Raw genomic sequence first — 16,064 nt, forward strand, 5'->3', positions numbered from 1 at the left:
TGTTATCGTCTAAGCCTCTGCACCATATAGCAGTACGGGAATTATGAGTGACTTATAGAGTTTGGTTTTTGTTCGTCGAGAAAGGACTTTACTTTTCAATTGCCTACTCAGCCCGAAGTAGCACCTGTTGGCAAGAGCAATCCTGCGTTGGATTTGCAGGTTGACATTGTTGGTAGTGTTAGTACTGGTTCCTAAATAAACGAAATTATCTAGTCGCGAGTGCGACGACTGTTTGTTTGATGACAGGAGATATTTCGTCTTGCCCTCGTGCACTGCCAGACCCATTTTCTGTGCTTCCTTGTCCAGCCTGTAGAAAGCAGAACTAACGGCGTGGGTGTTGAGGCCGATGATATCAATATCATGCGCTCCTTTATATGGCCACTGTAGTAAATGTCACAAGGACCTACTCGTCTCTGTCCTTGTCCCGTCCATGGCATTTCTTGGACGGCGGTGATGTCAGCCTTTCTTTTCTCGAGGACATCAACCAGCTGGGCAGCGGCACCTTCCCAATTAAGGGTCCGGACATTCCAGATGCATGCCCTGATATCATAGTCCTTATTTCGTTTGCCATGGTCGTCATCAAAAGGGGGGTTTCTTTTCCGAGGTTTGTTGCTCCTTTTCATTGGGGGTGTTTTTTTACGTAGCGGATCCCAAACCCAGCGCACAACCCTATGTAGGGGATGTTTCGCCTTCTCACTTTAGCTCGCCTTCGAACGGATGTTCTTAGGCTACCCAGAGGATACTTGGGCAAAGACCGGAAGTTGTGAGCTGCTTGAGCCATGTGTAAAAGAATCGTTTCTGGCCACTCCCAAGTGAATGGCGATCAGAGAACTTTTCTCACTTGCGTGAACTTCTACACATGACTCCATCCTCCAATCACTTTAATAATTTATATATATATATAACCCTATATCTCTCTCTTTTAGTTTTAGGTGATACGTACAACAAAACTATAATACTCTGTATGCTAATCAATCATGAAAATTTCGAGATGTCCTCCAAGCCTTTTTTGAAAAATTATAATGAAGTAAATTACTAAATCCTTGAAAACCCCTTTTTTCATTTTATAATCACCAATGGAAACAATTTTTTGATCCATGAATGTTTGCACAGAGTAAGATTGAAATTCGTTCCTTTTGGATTTTATATTCAGGGGCAGTTTTTTCGTAAGTAGTGACGTGTGTTTGATCAAATAAACAACTATAAATTAATCCGCCTTCATCTACACTATATATTTGTGAGTCCATTAATCCCATCTCATCCACTTTTAACATCACTAGAAAAAGTTTCGCTGCAAATAATTAAGAAGCAAATCCTACAGAGTCGTTTTCTTCAGGCATTTTCATATACAGTTCAAAAATGGAAGAAATCGGATAATAACCTCGCCCACCTCCCATACAAAGGTTATGTTGAAAATCACTAAAAGTGCGTTAACCGACTAGCAAAAAACGTCAGAAACACTAAATTTTACGGAACAAATGGCAGAAGGAAGCTGCACCCAGGCTTTTTTTAAATTGAAAATGGGAGTGGCGTCGCCCACTTATGGACCAAAAACCATATCTCGGGAACTACTCGACCGATTTCAATGAAATTCGGTATGTAATATTTTCTTAACACCCTGATGATATGTACAAAATATGGGTGAAATCGGTTCACAACCACGCCTTCTTCCAATATAACACTATTTTGAATTCCATCTGATGCCTTCTCTGTATAATATATACATTAGGAACCAATGATGATAGCGGAATGAAACTTTACACAAATACGGTATTTGAAAAGTATGTAAATGACTAATAATGAAATCTCGATTATCACTTTATAGTGCGAGAGTATAAAATGTTCGGTGACACCCGAACTTAGCCCTTCCTTACTTGTTGTCTTTAAATATGTTTAAGGCTAACCGTTCTCTTGAACACCTTTGTCCAGCTTTTTCAAGATTTGGACTTTGGCTTCCAATAACAAAGTATTTTTCTTACGTTTATTTGGCATATCAATGATATAGTTTTGTATTTAAACAGATCGATTACCGAATAACATAAATAAATTGGGGATTCCCTTTCACAAATTCGAATTATCGATTTAAAATACAGAGCGTTGAATGCATTTCAAACTTTAGTTGTAATTGGTGAACGTAGACTGTATTACACTTTCTGGGCCAAAAGTCAAGCTCAGTATTTTTTTTTTAGTTTTTAACGCTAAATAACATTTTTATAATGTTATTAATTTTATTAAACATCGAAGAAAATATATGTAGATCAATATAAAAGTTATGGTCATCCTGAATGGTGAAAATCGCTATATTGAATATTTTGCAGCTTAGGGAAGGTCTGTGCTGATAAGTATACTCGAAAACATGTTTCTTCAAATAACTCAATTATGTCCACTTGAAAATCATTTTATGTAGTATTTGTATTATTTTACTCATTTCCGACATTAAAGTATGGTATTTGCAAGATTATAAGTTCACTTAATTTTCATAAGATATTTTACTTAATGAAGCTCTATGAATTTATTTATGAGAAGTAAGTGTGGTTGCAGTCCATTTTCAAACTCTAATATAATAATGAAAGGTTATATAAAAATGTCAAAAATTAATATGTGTAAGAATATCAGAATGTGATGCTACAATAATTTTCAGTTTTGTACCTTAATTCGTAACTTAGTTATAGCACTTTATAGCTTTTAGATGCGATGTTTTGATTCATCTATAATGCCAACTTCCGCCAAGTATTAATTTTATTTATTATACATATGTATGTATATAACCCTCTATTTATCTCGTTTAGTTTTAGGTGTAACAAACAATCGTTAGGTACACAAAACTATTAAACTCTCAGAAACATGTTGCTGGAATATAATATTGTAAATTCTTTTGAATCATAGATTTCGGGATATTCTATCTGAATGAATGGAGCTCTGATTTTTAAAATATTTCAACCACTCCCATTATTTAGATTTACCAATTAATAGTTTTTTTCTCCTAATTCGTTATGGACAGCGTATGCTCTGGATGAGGTTAGTGTTGTAATGTGTCAATGAAATTATAAATGTATGGGTCTTTAATTGAATCTAGCCTTAAGTTTTGACACACATACATATATAAGTATGTATGTATGTTTGGTGTATACATGTACGTACTTCGTTATCTCTATATTTTCATAGTGATACTTGTCTTCTACTATCAGGGATGTTAATTTCACTGCTTTCATGGAGATATATGTAGGTATATAATGGAGTCAGATGATGTCAAAGGATATAAACCACATCAATTGGAAGCATATTGTGAAGTAAAGTAACTGTTTCAAAATAAGATTGGTGTGCCGATTTCGAGATAAAATTTCAGAATAATGCGAAATAGTGTACTTATCAGATATCTCGGTTTGTTACCACATAATATAAGTTATGAAGTGTTATCATTAGATTTAAAGCACTAAGAAAATTAGGCCGACTATTTATATGTATATTGGAAGGGGCCATCAATAAAATACGTCACACGAATTTAAGGACTTTTTAACCCCCCTCCACAACCAAGTCGTGACGTCACACATTTTTCAATTTTATGGATTTTTCAAAACATAAAAAACAGGTTATTCTATTTATTCTTATATTTATTGAATAATCTTTAATAAAATCAACATTTAGTTAAATATTAAAGTACAGAGACAACAAATAACTAGTCAAGAAATAATAGATACTTAATTATGCTAATTAAAAATTCAAAACTTAATCATTAAAAATACAAAACTTAATCATCTTGTGTCCATGGACTTTTGACCCACTCCTTTATAGTATCATTTATTACTGGTAAATCAGGCACTTTATTTTCGTTCTGAATTTGGATATCAGGAACATCTTTCGTATCAACATCGTATTCTTCCATACATAAAGCATTGTCATCATTCATTAAACAGAGAATCTCTCGGGCACGTCTAGCCGCAATTCTTTGAGGACGAATTTTCGCGATAGGTAACAGCTCTTTTTTTTATGTGATTGTTTGTGGTAATTGGTGGCTTTATATGAAGAAAAATATAGGCCACATATGCTACACGATCTTTTAAATAAGTATGACTCGACACTAGGGCAATAACTATCATATGGAACTTGTTTCAGATGGGATGATGCTTGGAGATTTAATAATATCTGTAGTAATAATGGAGCAAACTTAGCGTCATTGTCGTCACTCCCTGTGTCTCCATAACCTTCTGATGTCTGTTTAATTAATACAGGTGGTGGTAAAAATCCGTCTTTTAACAATTTCCACAGACTAGAACGTCTTACACCGCAACATGCAATAGTTTCTCATTTAATTATTTGTAAAAAATATTGTGACTCACGTACATACATGATTAGCATATCAAGTAGCAATATTTTTCAACATCATAGCATGTTCAATATCCAGTCCAGTAACAGAAATCAGACAAGCAGACGAAACAACAACAAGTAGCCGAGCGTGATCGGCGTGGTACAGAGCAGCCAGTCGTCTAGCACCCAGGAGCGCAGCAGAGCGGGAAACGGTATTGCCCTAACGGACCACACTGAACCGTTACCCTGACAGCACTTTCCTCGGGCGACGACATTACAACGCGGGAGACAATTTTGTAACTTTAATTAAAATTATAATATAAAATAAAATAAAGTACGATTCGCAGAAAGGCCCCAATGTTTACAAATTTATTGTAACGAACCCTGGACACGGCGAGTATACCTCAGCAAGTTATACTTGTAAGAAGCAGGGACAGTAAAAAGCTTCGTTACAACTTAAGTATTAAAAAACAAAGATTGTGTTTATAAATGTTTAATATTTTTTTGTTTACCTATAAATTTCACGTTTGTACATCACAAATTTTGAAATGTGATGTCACAAAGCTTTTGACCCCCGCCTTCCCCTTGTCACACAATGTCACTTCGGAATGATACTCTCCCCCCCTTCAAGGTGTGACGTAATTTATGGATGGCCCCAAATATTTTTATTTTCAGCGACTGTCCGAACACAATTTACATTTAACCAAAGCGGTAAAACAATTTGGAATAGAAGCGTTATAAGATTGACAGGCTTAGTAATTGAGATTAATTCAACACATACATTAATTGCTTTATAAATGTAAACAGAGAAATTTGAGCCATACGTATGTATAATGCACAAAAATAGATGAAGCAGATACCATGTTGCTGGAAATAAATAAAAAGGGATTCGTATTACTATGAGTACAATGTTAGCCATAAAATGAAAAGCGTTTATAAAGTATTTACATAAAATAAACAAACTAAATTTGAAGTTGTTGTGTTTCTGCGTTATCATATCGGAAATTGTTCCAAATCTGCTTTAATTCACAGAATTTGTGAATATTTTATGTGTAACTTGAGTTCAAAAATGTTTATATTCTCGCAAATGTTGAACGGAGTACTCGTATAATATTTTTTTCATCTAACGCTTGCTAGTAACACTGAGATAGTCCGGGTGTTACCGAGCATTACCATACTCTAATTATTTGTCTTTTGAATTAAAGGGGGTGTGTTAAATTGTGTAATAGTAAGAATTTAACATTTTGTTTCGGTTAGACGAAATTTATTGCATAAGTACGTTTGAAATATGCCTATTTTAATAAAATCAATTTCAACAAGTAAAGAAAGGCAATGTTCGAGTGCAACCGGATGTCGAAATGACATACATTGGATAGGGTCTAGGCCAAGTTTTTGCACAAATTTATCTATTTTAGGCGCACAGATACACTGTTATGAGTAAAACACATGGATAAGTCACATATTGGCCGATATATGAGCTACAGCCACCCTGAAGCCCGCAAGTCTTTATATTAAGTACATAGGAGCTCAGGGAAGTATTGGTCCGATTCAACCCATTTTTGACTTATAGACATACCACAAGAACACCCGTTCGAAGGCGAGCTAAAGTGAAAAGGCAAAACATCCCCTAAATAGGGTTGCGCGCTGGGTCAATGAAAAATTACCAACAGCCTCGGAATAGAAACCCTCCTTTTGATGACGACCATGGCAAACGAAATAAGGACTACGATATTAGAGCATGTACCTGTAATGCCCGGTCCCTTAATTGGGAAGGTGCAGCTGCCCTGACATCACCGCCGTCTAAGAAATGTGATGGTCGGGACAAGGATAGAGACGAGTAGGTCCTTGTGGCATTTACTACAGTGGCCAAACAAAGGAGCGCAAGTTTGGTGTGGGATTCGTGGTGGGAGAGAGACTCCGTCGCCGAGTACTATCATTCACTCCGGTGAATGAACGTCTAGCCACAATCCGCATCAAAGCGAGGTTCTTCAACATATCAGCTTTGCGCTGATTTGCGCCCACGCCCCGACGGAAGAGAAGGACGATGTGACCAAAGATGCCTTCTATGAGCGCTTGGAGTGCGCCTATGAGAGCTGCCCCCGCCACGATGTCAAAATCGTGCTTGGCGACTTTAACGCCAGGGTGGTCAAAGAAGGTATCTTTGGCACTACGGTCGGTAAATTCAGCCTCCACGACGAAAAATCCCGAAATGGGTTGAGGCTGATCGACTTTGCCGGGGCCCGAAATATGGTTATCTGTGGTACTAGATTCCAGCACAAGAAAATTCATCAGCCAACAACCTGGCTGTCTCCGGATGGAAAACCCAACAACCAGATCGATCATGTTGTGATAAACAAAAGACACGTGTCCAGTATTCTAGACGTGCGTACGCTCCCAGGTCCTAACATCGACTCGGACCACTATCTTGTTGCAACCAAGATTCGCACCCGCCTCTGTGCAGCAAAAAGCGCACATCAACAAACACAAGGAAGGCTCGGCTTCGAGAAGCTGCAATCACAGCAGACAGCCAAACGATTTTCTACTCGGCTTCCACTCCTGCTCTCTGAGAGCACTCGCCAACAACTCGGAATAAGGGAACTGTGGGACGTCATTTCAAACTCCTTACGTAAGGTAAGACGAGGAGTGCCGTGTCGCAGCGGAGAGAAAACAGACTGCCCCCCTCGCAACGTTACGATCGACTACAATACGTGCGGGATGAGATAGATACCGAGAGTTGAAGAGGGAAGCGAGACGCATTTGCAGACAGAAAAAGAAAGAGGCCGAAATGCGTGAGTACGAAGAGCTTGATAAGCTGGCTAACAGGGGTAATGCTCGAAAATTCTACGAAAAAATGCGGCGGCTTACACAAGGTTTCAAGACCGGAGCACACTTTTGTAGAACCCCCAATGGTGATCTAGTCACCGATGCCCAGAGCATATTTAAATTATGGAGGGAACACTTATCCAGCCTGCTGAATGGCAGTGAACGTACAACGCCAGGAGAAGGCGAATCGATTCCCCAATCGATGACGATGGAGCAGGCGTTCCATTGCCCGACCATGAAGAAGTTCGAATAGCAATTACCCGCCTGAAGAATAACAAAGCGGCCGGGGCCGATGGATTCAAACACGGCGGGGCAGAACTGATAAGGAGCATGCATCAGCTTCTTTGTAAAATATGGTCGGATGAAAGCATGCCCAACGATTGGAATTTAAGTGTGCTCTGCCCATTCCATAAAAAGGGAGACCCCACAATCTGCGCCAACTACCGTGGGATTAGCCTCCTCAACATCGCGTATAAAGTTCTATCGAGCGTATTGTGTGAAAGATTAAAGCCCACCGTCAACAAACTGATTGGACCTTATCAGGGTGGCTTTAGACCTGGCAAATCAACAGCCGACCAGACACACACCTCCTCTTCGTCGATTTGAGTGCTGCTTTCGATAGCACGAAAAGGAGCTGCCTTTATGCCGCGATGTCTGAGTTTGGTATCCCCGCAAAACTAATAAGGCTGTGTAAACTGACGTTGAGCAACAGCAAAAGCTCCGTCAGGATCGGGAAGGACCTCTCCGAGCCGTTCGATACCAAACGAGGTTTCAGACAAGGCGACTCCCTATCGTGCGACTTCTTCAATCTGCTGCTGGAGAAAATAGTTCGAGCTGCAGACCTTAATATAGCAGGCACAATATTTTATAAGAGTGTATAGCTGCTGGCGTATGTTAGTTCTGCTTTCTCCAGACTGGACAAGGAAGCACAGAAAATGGGTCTGGCAGTGAACGAGGGCAAGACGAAATATCTTCTGTAATCAAACAAACAGTCGTCGCACTCGCGACTTGGCTCTCACGTCATTGTTGACAGTCACAACTTTGAAGTTGTAGATAGTTTCGTATATTTGGGAGCCAGCATAAACACCACCAACAATGTCAGCCTAGAAATCCAACGCAGGATAATTCTTGCCAACAGGTGCTACTTCGGACTGAGTATGCAATTGAAAAGTAAAGTCCTCTCTCGACGAACAAAAGCCAAACTCTATAAGTCGCTCATAATTCCCGTCCTGCTATATGGTGCAGAGGCTTGGACGATGACATCAACTAATGAGTCGACGTTGAGAGTTTTCGAGAGAAAAGTTTTGTGAAAGATTTATGGTCCTTTGCGCATTGGCCACGGCGAATATCGCATTCGATGGAACGATGAGCTGTACGAGATATACGACGAAATTGGCATAGTTCAGCGAATTAAAAGACAGCGGCTACGCTGGCTAGGTCATGTTGTCCGGATGGATGAAAACACTCCAGCTCTGAAAGTATTCGACGCAGTATCCGCCGGGGGAAGCAGAGGAAGAGGAAGACCTCCACTCCGTTAGAAGGACCAAGTGGAGAAGAACCTGGCTTCGCGTGGAATATCCAATTGGCGCCACGTAGCGAAAAGAAGGAACGACTGGCGCGCTGTTGTTAACTCGGCTATAATCGCGTAAGCGGTGTCTTCGCCAGTAAAGAAGAAGAATATTATAATGTAAGAATAATGCCACGTACTAAATTTTGTCAAAATCAGTATGTCGGGTACCGAGATATGGGATTTCACCAAAAAGTGGGCGATTTTTGCCCCTTGCTGCTGCGATCCTCTGTATCAAATTTCAGCCTTATACAAGGTCTGTCGCAAAAGAAACAGGACTGTTAAAAAAACAACACAAAATTAATATTTTTCAAGAGCTAAATTTTTGAAGTTATACTTCTTATACGAGTTCGGAAAAGGTTGCGATAGATTCAGGTTGCGCAACCTTGCTCAATATGAATCTACGCAACCTTGTCTGCGAAGATGTTCGAGCAGCAAGCGAAGCGGTGACAATCGGCGATCGTTTGTTCGTTTCTTTCGGCACAGCTCGGCTTTTCTACCAACAACACAATGTTGCCATGCTTATGCTGTTGTTGTTTTTGTAGAACAATGTTTCAATTTTTGGTTGGTGACATATTCAATTAAAAATAAATTCTGTTGGGATTCGAACCTACGTGCTCGTCGTAACTTTTCAAGCGCTTACCACCAACACCACTATTGACACTTGTATTGCGTTGTCCTAATTATGGTTTGGTTATGCATGACAGAAATATACAATGGATCACCGATTGTTACCTTTTTCCTTGCTGCTGCTGCGCATATGTATGTTTGTATGCTTGTGTGTTATTGAAGTTATGCTTCTTTTTCTTTCGTTTGTCTTTCATTTCTGCGAATTCTCAACTATTTTGCGTATATTTTGGTTGAAATACTCTGCGTTGGCCGTTGAAAAATTAAGGCTATACTTTACAGGATCATTTCTGTAGTTAGCCTTCATTTAAATTTTTTGGAAATCGACCCGCGATGACGAGGTATATCGTTTTATCTGACAGCGTGAGGTTTATGAACTTCATTTCTAATATTGTGTTGTGGCATATTAGAAATGATGTTTCTTCGAAAATCGCTCGCTTACAACGGATAAAACGACTTCTGAGCGGTGATTTTAATGAATAAAATCCAACGTTTTACGCAAAAATAATGCGGTCAATAAATACAGTACGCTTATGTATGCTTGCGCATTATTTTTCTTTCGTTTTTTTTTAATTTTTGCGAATTCTCAACTATTTTATGTGATTTTATTTCTTTCGTCTCTCTTTTTTTTGCGCGAATTCTTTGAATTTCTGAACGCGCACATGCGTAAACATACATTCATATGAGCATGTGCAGATACACAAGATAGGATAGAAAGATGTATGCCTTTTAACATCGTATACTATACTAATAAATATTTTTCGAACTAATAGAAATTAAATTTATCACAGCAATATTATGTATGTATATGTATATTAGGTATATTACTGTGATAAATTTAATTTCTATTAGTAAGAAAAATATTTATTAGTATAGTATTACCATGTTAAAATGCAAAAATTAAAGACTAAGTCCGTCGAGATTCGAACCTGCGTTCACATTGTGACTTTTTATGTGCTTACCATCAACACCACTATTGACACTTTCGTGGCGTTGTCTTAAGTATGGTTTGGTTATGCATGTAAGAAATATACGATGGTTCAAATAATTTTGTTTAAGTATAGAAATATGCTTTTGTAGAACATTTGCTTTCGCAAACATACAGACAAATGTGCAAACGACATAATATATGTATGATTGTTTCGCATTTTGCTTCTACGCCGGTCAAATTTCTATACAACAAGTAAGGAAGGGCTAAGTTCGGGTGTCACCGAACATTTTATACTCTCGCATGATAAAGTGATAATCGAGATTTGTGTAAAGTTTTATTCCGCTATCATCATTGGTTCCTAATGTATATACTCGTATTATACAGAAAAGGCATCAGATGGAATTCAAAATAGCGTTATATTGGAAGAAGGCGTGGTTGCTAACCGATTTCACCCATATTTCGTACATGTCATCAGGGTGTTAAGAAAATATTATATACCGAATTTCATTGAAATCGGTCTAGTCGTTCCTGAGATTTGGTTTTTGGTCCATAAGTGGGCGAGGCCACGCCCATGTTCAATTTGTAAAAAAAGCCTGGATGCAGCTTCCTTCTGCCATTTCTCCCGTAAAATTTAGTGTTTCTGACGTTTTTTGTTAGTCGGTTAACGCACTTTTAGTGATTTTCAACATAACCTTTGTATGGGAGGTGGGCGTGGTTATTATCCGATTTTTTCCATTTTTGAACTGTATATGGAAATGCCTGAAGGAAACGACTCTGTAGAGTTTGGTTGACATAGCTATAGTAGTTTCCGAGATATGTACAAAAAACTTAGTAGGGGGCGGGTCCACTCCCACTTTTCCAAAGAAATTGCGTCCGAATATGCCTCTACCTAATGCGATCCTTTGTGCCAAATTTCACTTTAATATCTTTATTTATGGCTTAGTTATGACACTTTATAGGTTTTTGGTTTCCGCCATTTTGTGGGCGTGGCAGTTGGCCGATTTTGCCTATCTTCGAACTTAACCTTCTTATGGAGCCAAGGAATACGTGTACCAAGTTTCATCATGATATCTCAATTTTTACTCAAGTTAAAGCTTGCACGGACGGACGGACGGACAGACGGACAGACGGACGGACAAACGGAACAAATGCAACGCCAATATTGAATACAAGAAATTGACTAAACACCATGATATAAGATATACAAATTATAATGTGACAACCCAATTCGAAGAGTACAAAAGAGAGATGGTTACGCTGCATATTCCCTTCCGCAACGAAGAGACATAACTACTTTCCGAGTCAAAACTCCTTCATTTAGACTTTGCTTTATAAAATGTGCATAATGAATTTAAATGTTGTAGTTTTCTTTCATACAAATGATATGCATTTCTGAATATCACTAAGAAGTAAACTTCTTCCGCGCGTAGGGACTCCACGCACCTTTTTTTATTCAAAGTAGTTTTCTTATGCTTCGATACAACGTTTAGCACGGTCGATTAGCATTTCAAATGAGTGTTTAAGGTCATTTTTCGGAATGCTCTTGAGAATATCGGTCGTCGCCTTTTGGAAAGCTGAAATGTCCTGAAACCAGTGTCCTTTCATGAGCAAATGAAGTTTTCCAAATAGGTAAAAGTCACAGGGTGCCAGATCAGGTGAGTAGGGGGAGTGATTAATGGTTAATATGGAGTTTTTTGCCAAAAAATCATTGACAAGCGTCGACCGATGACACGGCGCATTATCGTGCAACAGGCGCCAGGACCCTGCCTCACGGTATTGTGGTCGAGCACGACGAATGCGTGACAAAAGACGCTTCATAACACCAAGGTAAAACATAGCATTAATCGACTGGCCAGATGGGACGGGACGAACTCTCGGTGTACAATACCCTCGGAATCGTAAAAACAAATCAGCATTTTCTTTATTTTTGACTTCTTTTCTTTCTACGGGATAGGCACTGATCACCATAAACTGACCAAAAGCTGCTGTCACTTTTTGGTCGATAACATCGATTGTAGTTATCCAATTGTCTTAAAATTTTTACGAAATGTCAACAAGAGATCAAACTTTTTACCAACAGGTGGCGCCACCAGAAAAAGTTATATTTAAAAAGTTCAGTTTCTTTTGCGACAGACCTTGTGTTTTAATTTAACGCTTAGTTATGGCACTTTATATGTGTTCAGCTAATGGCGATTAGTGGGTGTGACAGTGGTTTGACTACGCCCATCTACGAACTAAATTTTTTTTTGTACTAAGGAACTTGCATACTAAGTTTCAGCAAGACATCTAAATTTTTTACTCAAGTTACAGCTTGCACGAGCGGACGGACGCACGGACGGATAGGCAGACAGTCAACCGGATTTCAACTTTTCTCGTCAGCCTGATCATTTATATGTATACATATAACCCTAATGGTCAGATGGTCAGATGTTATCGCAGTCAGATGTTATCGCAGTCTCTATCTTCATTTTATCACAGAAGAGCTGCCAATTTCAGCTATATATTCTCTATATATTCCCGTTTGGCAGAGTTTCGAACAACTGGAATAAGTACTGCTCTTTCGGATCCTGTTTGTTTCAAAGGAAGATCTAGCACTGGGGACCACAAAACTCTACTACATACTTCGCCGAAAAGCGTTAAGGTACTCCTTCCTTATGGCTATCGGTTGTGAGTGTTTTTCTGTTGGCATCCAACGTGTTAACTTTCCCAGTATACCATATCACCGACAATTCAGGCCTTTTGTCGAACCCTCCTCTTCCTTCGCTCTTAGTCAGAGGCTACTTATTAGGTATTCACAACTAGCCTAATGACTTAGTCCATCTACATCCTGCCATGCTGTATCCCTAGATAGCTTGAGCTTTGTCGAACAAATAATAACACTTTGAGAATAATTAGCTGAAGAGTTGTGCAAACAATTGCAATAATAAATGCAAGTTTTATATCTAAATAATATTTATAATTATTTATCTAAATATCATATTTAGAATTCAAAATTAATAAATTTACCTTATGAATTAATGTGTTTATCTGTTAAATATTACACTATCTATATTCAAAAACGTAAGCAATATTATTTTAGAGTATACGCGAAATTTGGAAATGCTTTGCGATTTCGTCTTTTCTGTGTAATAAAACATTGGTTATGGTTTAAACGCCAATCGCAGTGAAATGATTTAGTGGTTGTAACAATAACAGTAACAACAACAGCAATAAAGCCAGTATAACAGTAAATGCAATAAAGTCTCCAGTACAATGTGTTATACTTTATTTTTAGTATTAACAAAATAAACAAAAAATTATGAAAACCACTCAGGCAACCCATGTACAAACATTTGCAGCCAACACAGGAGTAACTATGATTTATATAATAATTACAACAGCGAGAAAAATATGACCATACAACAACAATAAAAACAATAATAAAAAAGTGAGCACAATGTGTGCAGAGAATAATAAAAACGGTTATAGCCAATTAAACAAAATAATAAAATTATTTACTGGTATTTTGCATTGAAGTACAAGTTGAAGTATTGCAGCAAGCCTAGTGAAGTTGAGTTGATACTTCCTAAACTGTGACGTTTTGCGGTAATAATGCAGACATCAACTGCAGCAATAATTCGCTAACTAATGGCTTACATTTATATTTTTATATGTATTGCATTGAATTCTATACCATATTTATCTGTTGACTGGACATTTGGTTTGCCAGAAAATTCTCTCATGTTTCCACCTGCCAAGTAACTTTAGCAAGTGTCCGTAACGTTGTATGAGATTATAGTGCTTTGCCGCACTCAGTACTCTTTTCGCCATGCTGTAGATTGATTGCTTTGCTATTACCATTGCTAATATTACTGCCAAGATTGTTGTTGCAGTGATAGTTTTTAACAGTGGTAGCGATAAATATATACTTATAAACACTTCCCATTGTGTTTGGTGTCTTCTGCAGCCCGTGATAATTGCTATTATTACGATTGACATTAAAATTTTGATGGCTCAGACTAAGAGTGACAGAAGAAAAGATTGAAGAACGTGGCATTTGTGCGGGGCAGAGAACTGCAAGATGTCGATGGGACTATCACTCATTCATGAAATAGTTAAAACTATGTGCCTTTATTAGTATAGAGTATGTATGCAGAAGTGTGTTACATGCATAGTTAGGGGCGGTATTGCATAATTATAATTATGACGGCGACGTTGTGATTATTAATAATAGTATTGAAGCAGAAATGCTCTACGGTTTCAGACAAATCACAATCAATTTTAACTTAGTTTTAAGTATGCGTACATATATTTACATATAAAAACTATGTGTAAACTACTGAACCAATTTTAGCAAAATTTTGCACGCTGTGTACAATCCCTCCAATTCTTATGCCGACAAAAACGTTTTCGTCTTTACATATTCCTAAATAAAATTTTCACTGCATTGAACATTTTATTATATGAATAATAGTATAAAATGTATACCACAGCAACGCGTGGCCGGATCTACTAATATTTAAATAATTACGAAGTCATAAGCCACTAAATCGTATTTAAAAAAATTTAGCACACTAGTATGTCCAGTTTAATCTAACTTAAAAGATAGTATAATAGTTTATATCTCAATTGCATATGTTACAATGGTTCTGGTAATAATTTGATTTGATGCCAAAAATTGATAAAATCGGGTCCGGTTGACTTCATAACGTATATGTTTGATATTTACTGAAATTAAAATAAAAATAAGTAAAGTAGTTAAACTATTAGTCTTAAAATAATATGGTTTAGCGCTGAGTATTAAAAAAATGGTCTAGACCTTGATCTTGCATCCCTATATAAGGCTACACTCTGTTTGAGTTTTTATCATATATATCTGATTTGAATTAAAAAGCTTAATTTTAATATATGTATGTACATACATAAAATTTTGGACAAGCAAAATGTAGTAATGAAACTAAGATGCCAAATTTGATTGTAGTAAATTCATACAGTTTTCTTGAATAGATAGTCCTGAATTCTTACATATTATTTTAGAAGCGTCAGAGACCTTATAAAGTATATGTGATCAGCGTGACGACCTGAGTGGATTGCCATATCCGTACATTCGTAAGTATATATTCGAATTAATACCTCATTACCAGCTATAGACCCTTCCTGCACTGTTTATTTTTTAGTCTTTGTAAAGCCGAAAAGTTCTGAAAATCCGAAGAACGTTTAGATAAATAAATAATATTGATAATTTTAAAACTATTGTTAATGTTGTATGCCAGATAAGGACCCGAACAACTTCAACAAGAATAGACCGCAGCAAGCATCTCTTGAAGAGAGCTAAGAAGAGTTTCGCAGGCATTTAATTCAAAATTCAGGATGAAATTGATATCCAAATATCCTAGAGGATGCATGTTCGGCGTTTGGTCGAATCTGTATTAGTTTGTGGAGCAGAACACAAGAAAACAATTTAACTAAGATTCAAAGACAACGAAAAAAGTTGGATTGGTCTGGTATGCCGGTTGGAGCGGTCGAGTGAATATAAATCGCATAGACCCAGATGATTGAAGCTATGTTCTAATAAATCAAGAATTCGATCCTTTATATGTATAACAAGTAGTAAATCATGGTGGAGGATAAATCAAAATACGGCACAGTTAACCAAAAAGTTTTTTAATGAAAATTCTATGTTTAGGATGGCTATCTTTCAGCTCAGAATAATAGAATTCTCAATATAAGCAGGGTAAGATTAAAATATTCTAAATACGGATAAAGTGCTAGTGTGATCTTGGAGTCTTATTAAATCAATGCACAATTGATGTGAGGCAGTAGCGAATACGA

General features: G+C 37.5%; 1 protein-coding gene and 1 pseudogene across 1 annotated transcript in view; both read left to right on the plus strand.

The window, feature by feature from the left end:
* LOC120766752 (homeobox protein abdominal-B-like) overlaps positions 1-16,064 on the plus strand; it is a 156,638-nt gene that overhangs the window by 68,261 nt on the left and 72,313 nt on the right. The gene's annotated exons all lie outside the window — the stretch shown is intronic.
* On the plus strand, positions 9,588-9,790 carry LOC120767104 (annotated as a pseudogene).

The sequence above is a fragment of the Bactrocera tryoni genome, chromosome 1 (genome assembly GCF_016617805.1).
Source record: "Bactrocera tryoni isolate S06 chromosome 1, CSIRO_BtryS06_freeze2, whole genome shotgun sequence".
Classification (NCBI taxonomy): Eukaryota; Metazoa; Arthropoda; class Insecta; order Diptera; family Tephritidae; genus Bactrocera; species Bactrocera tryoni.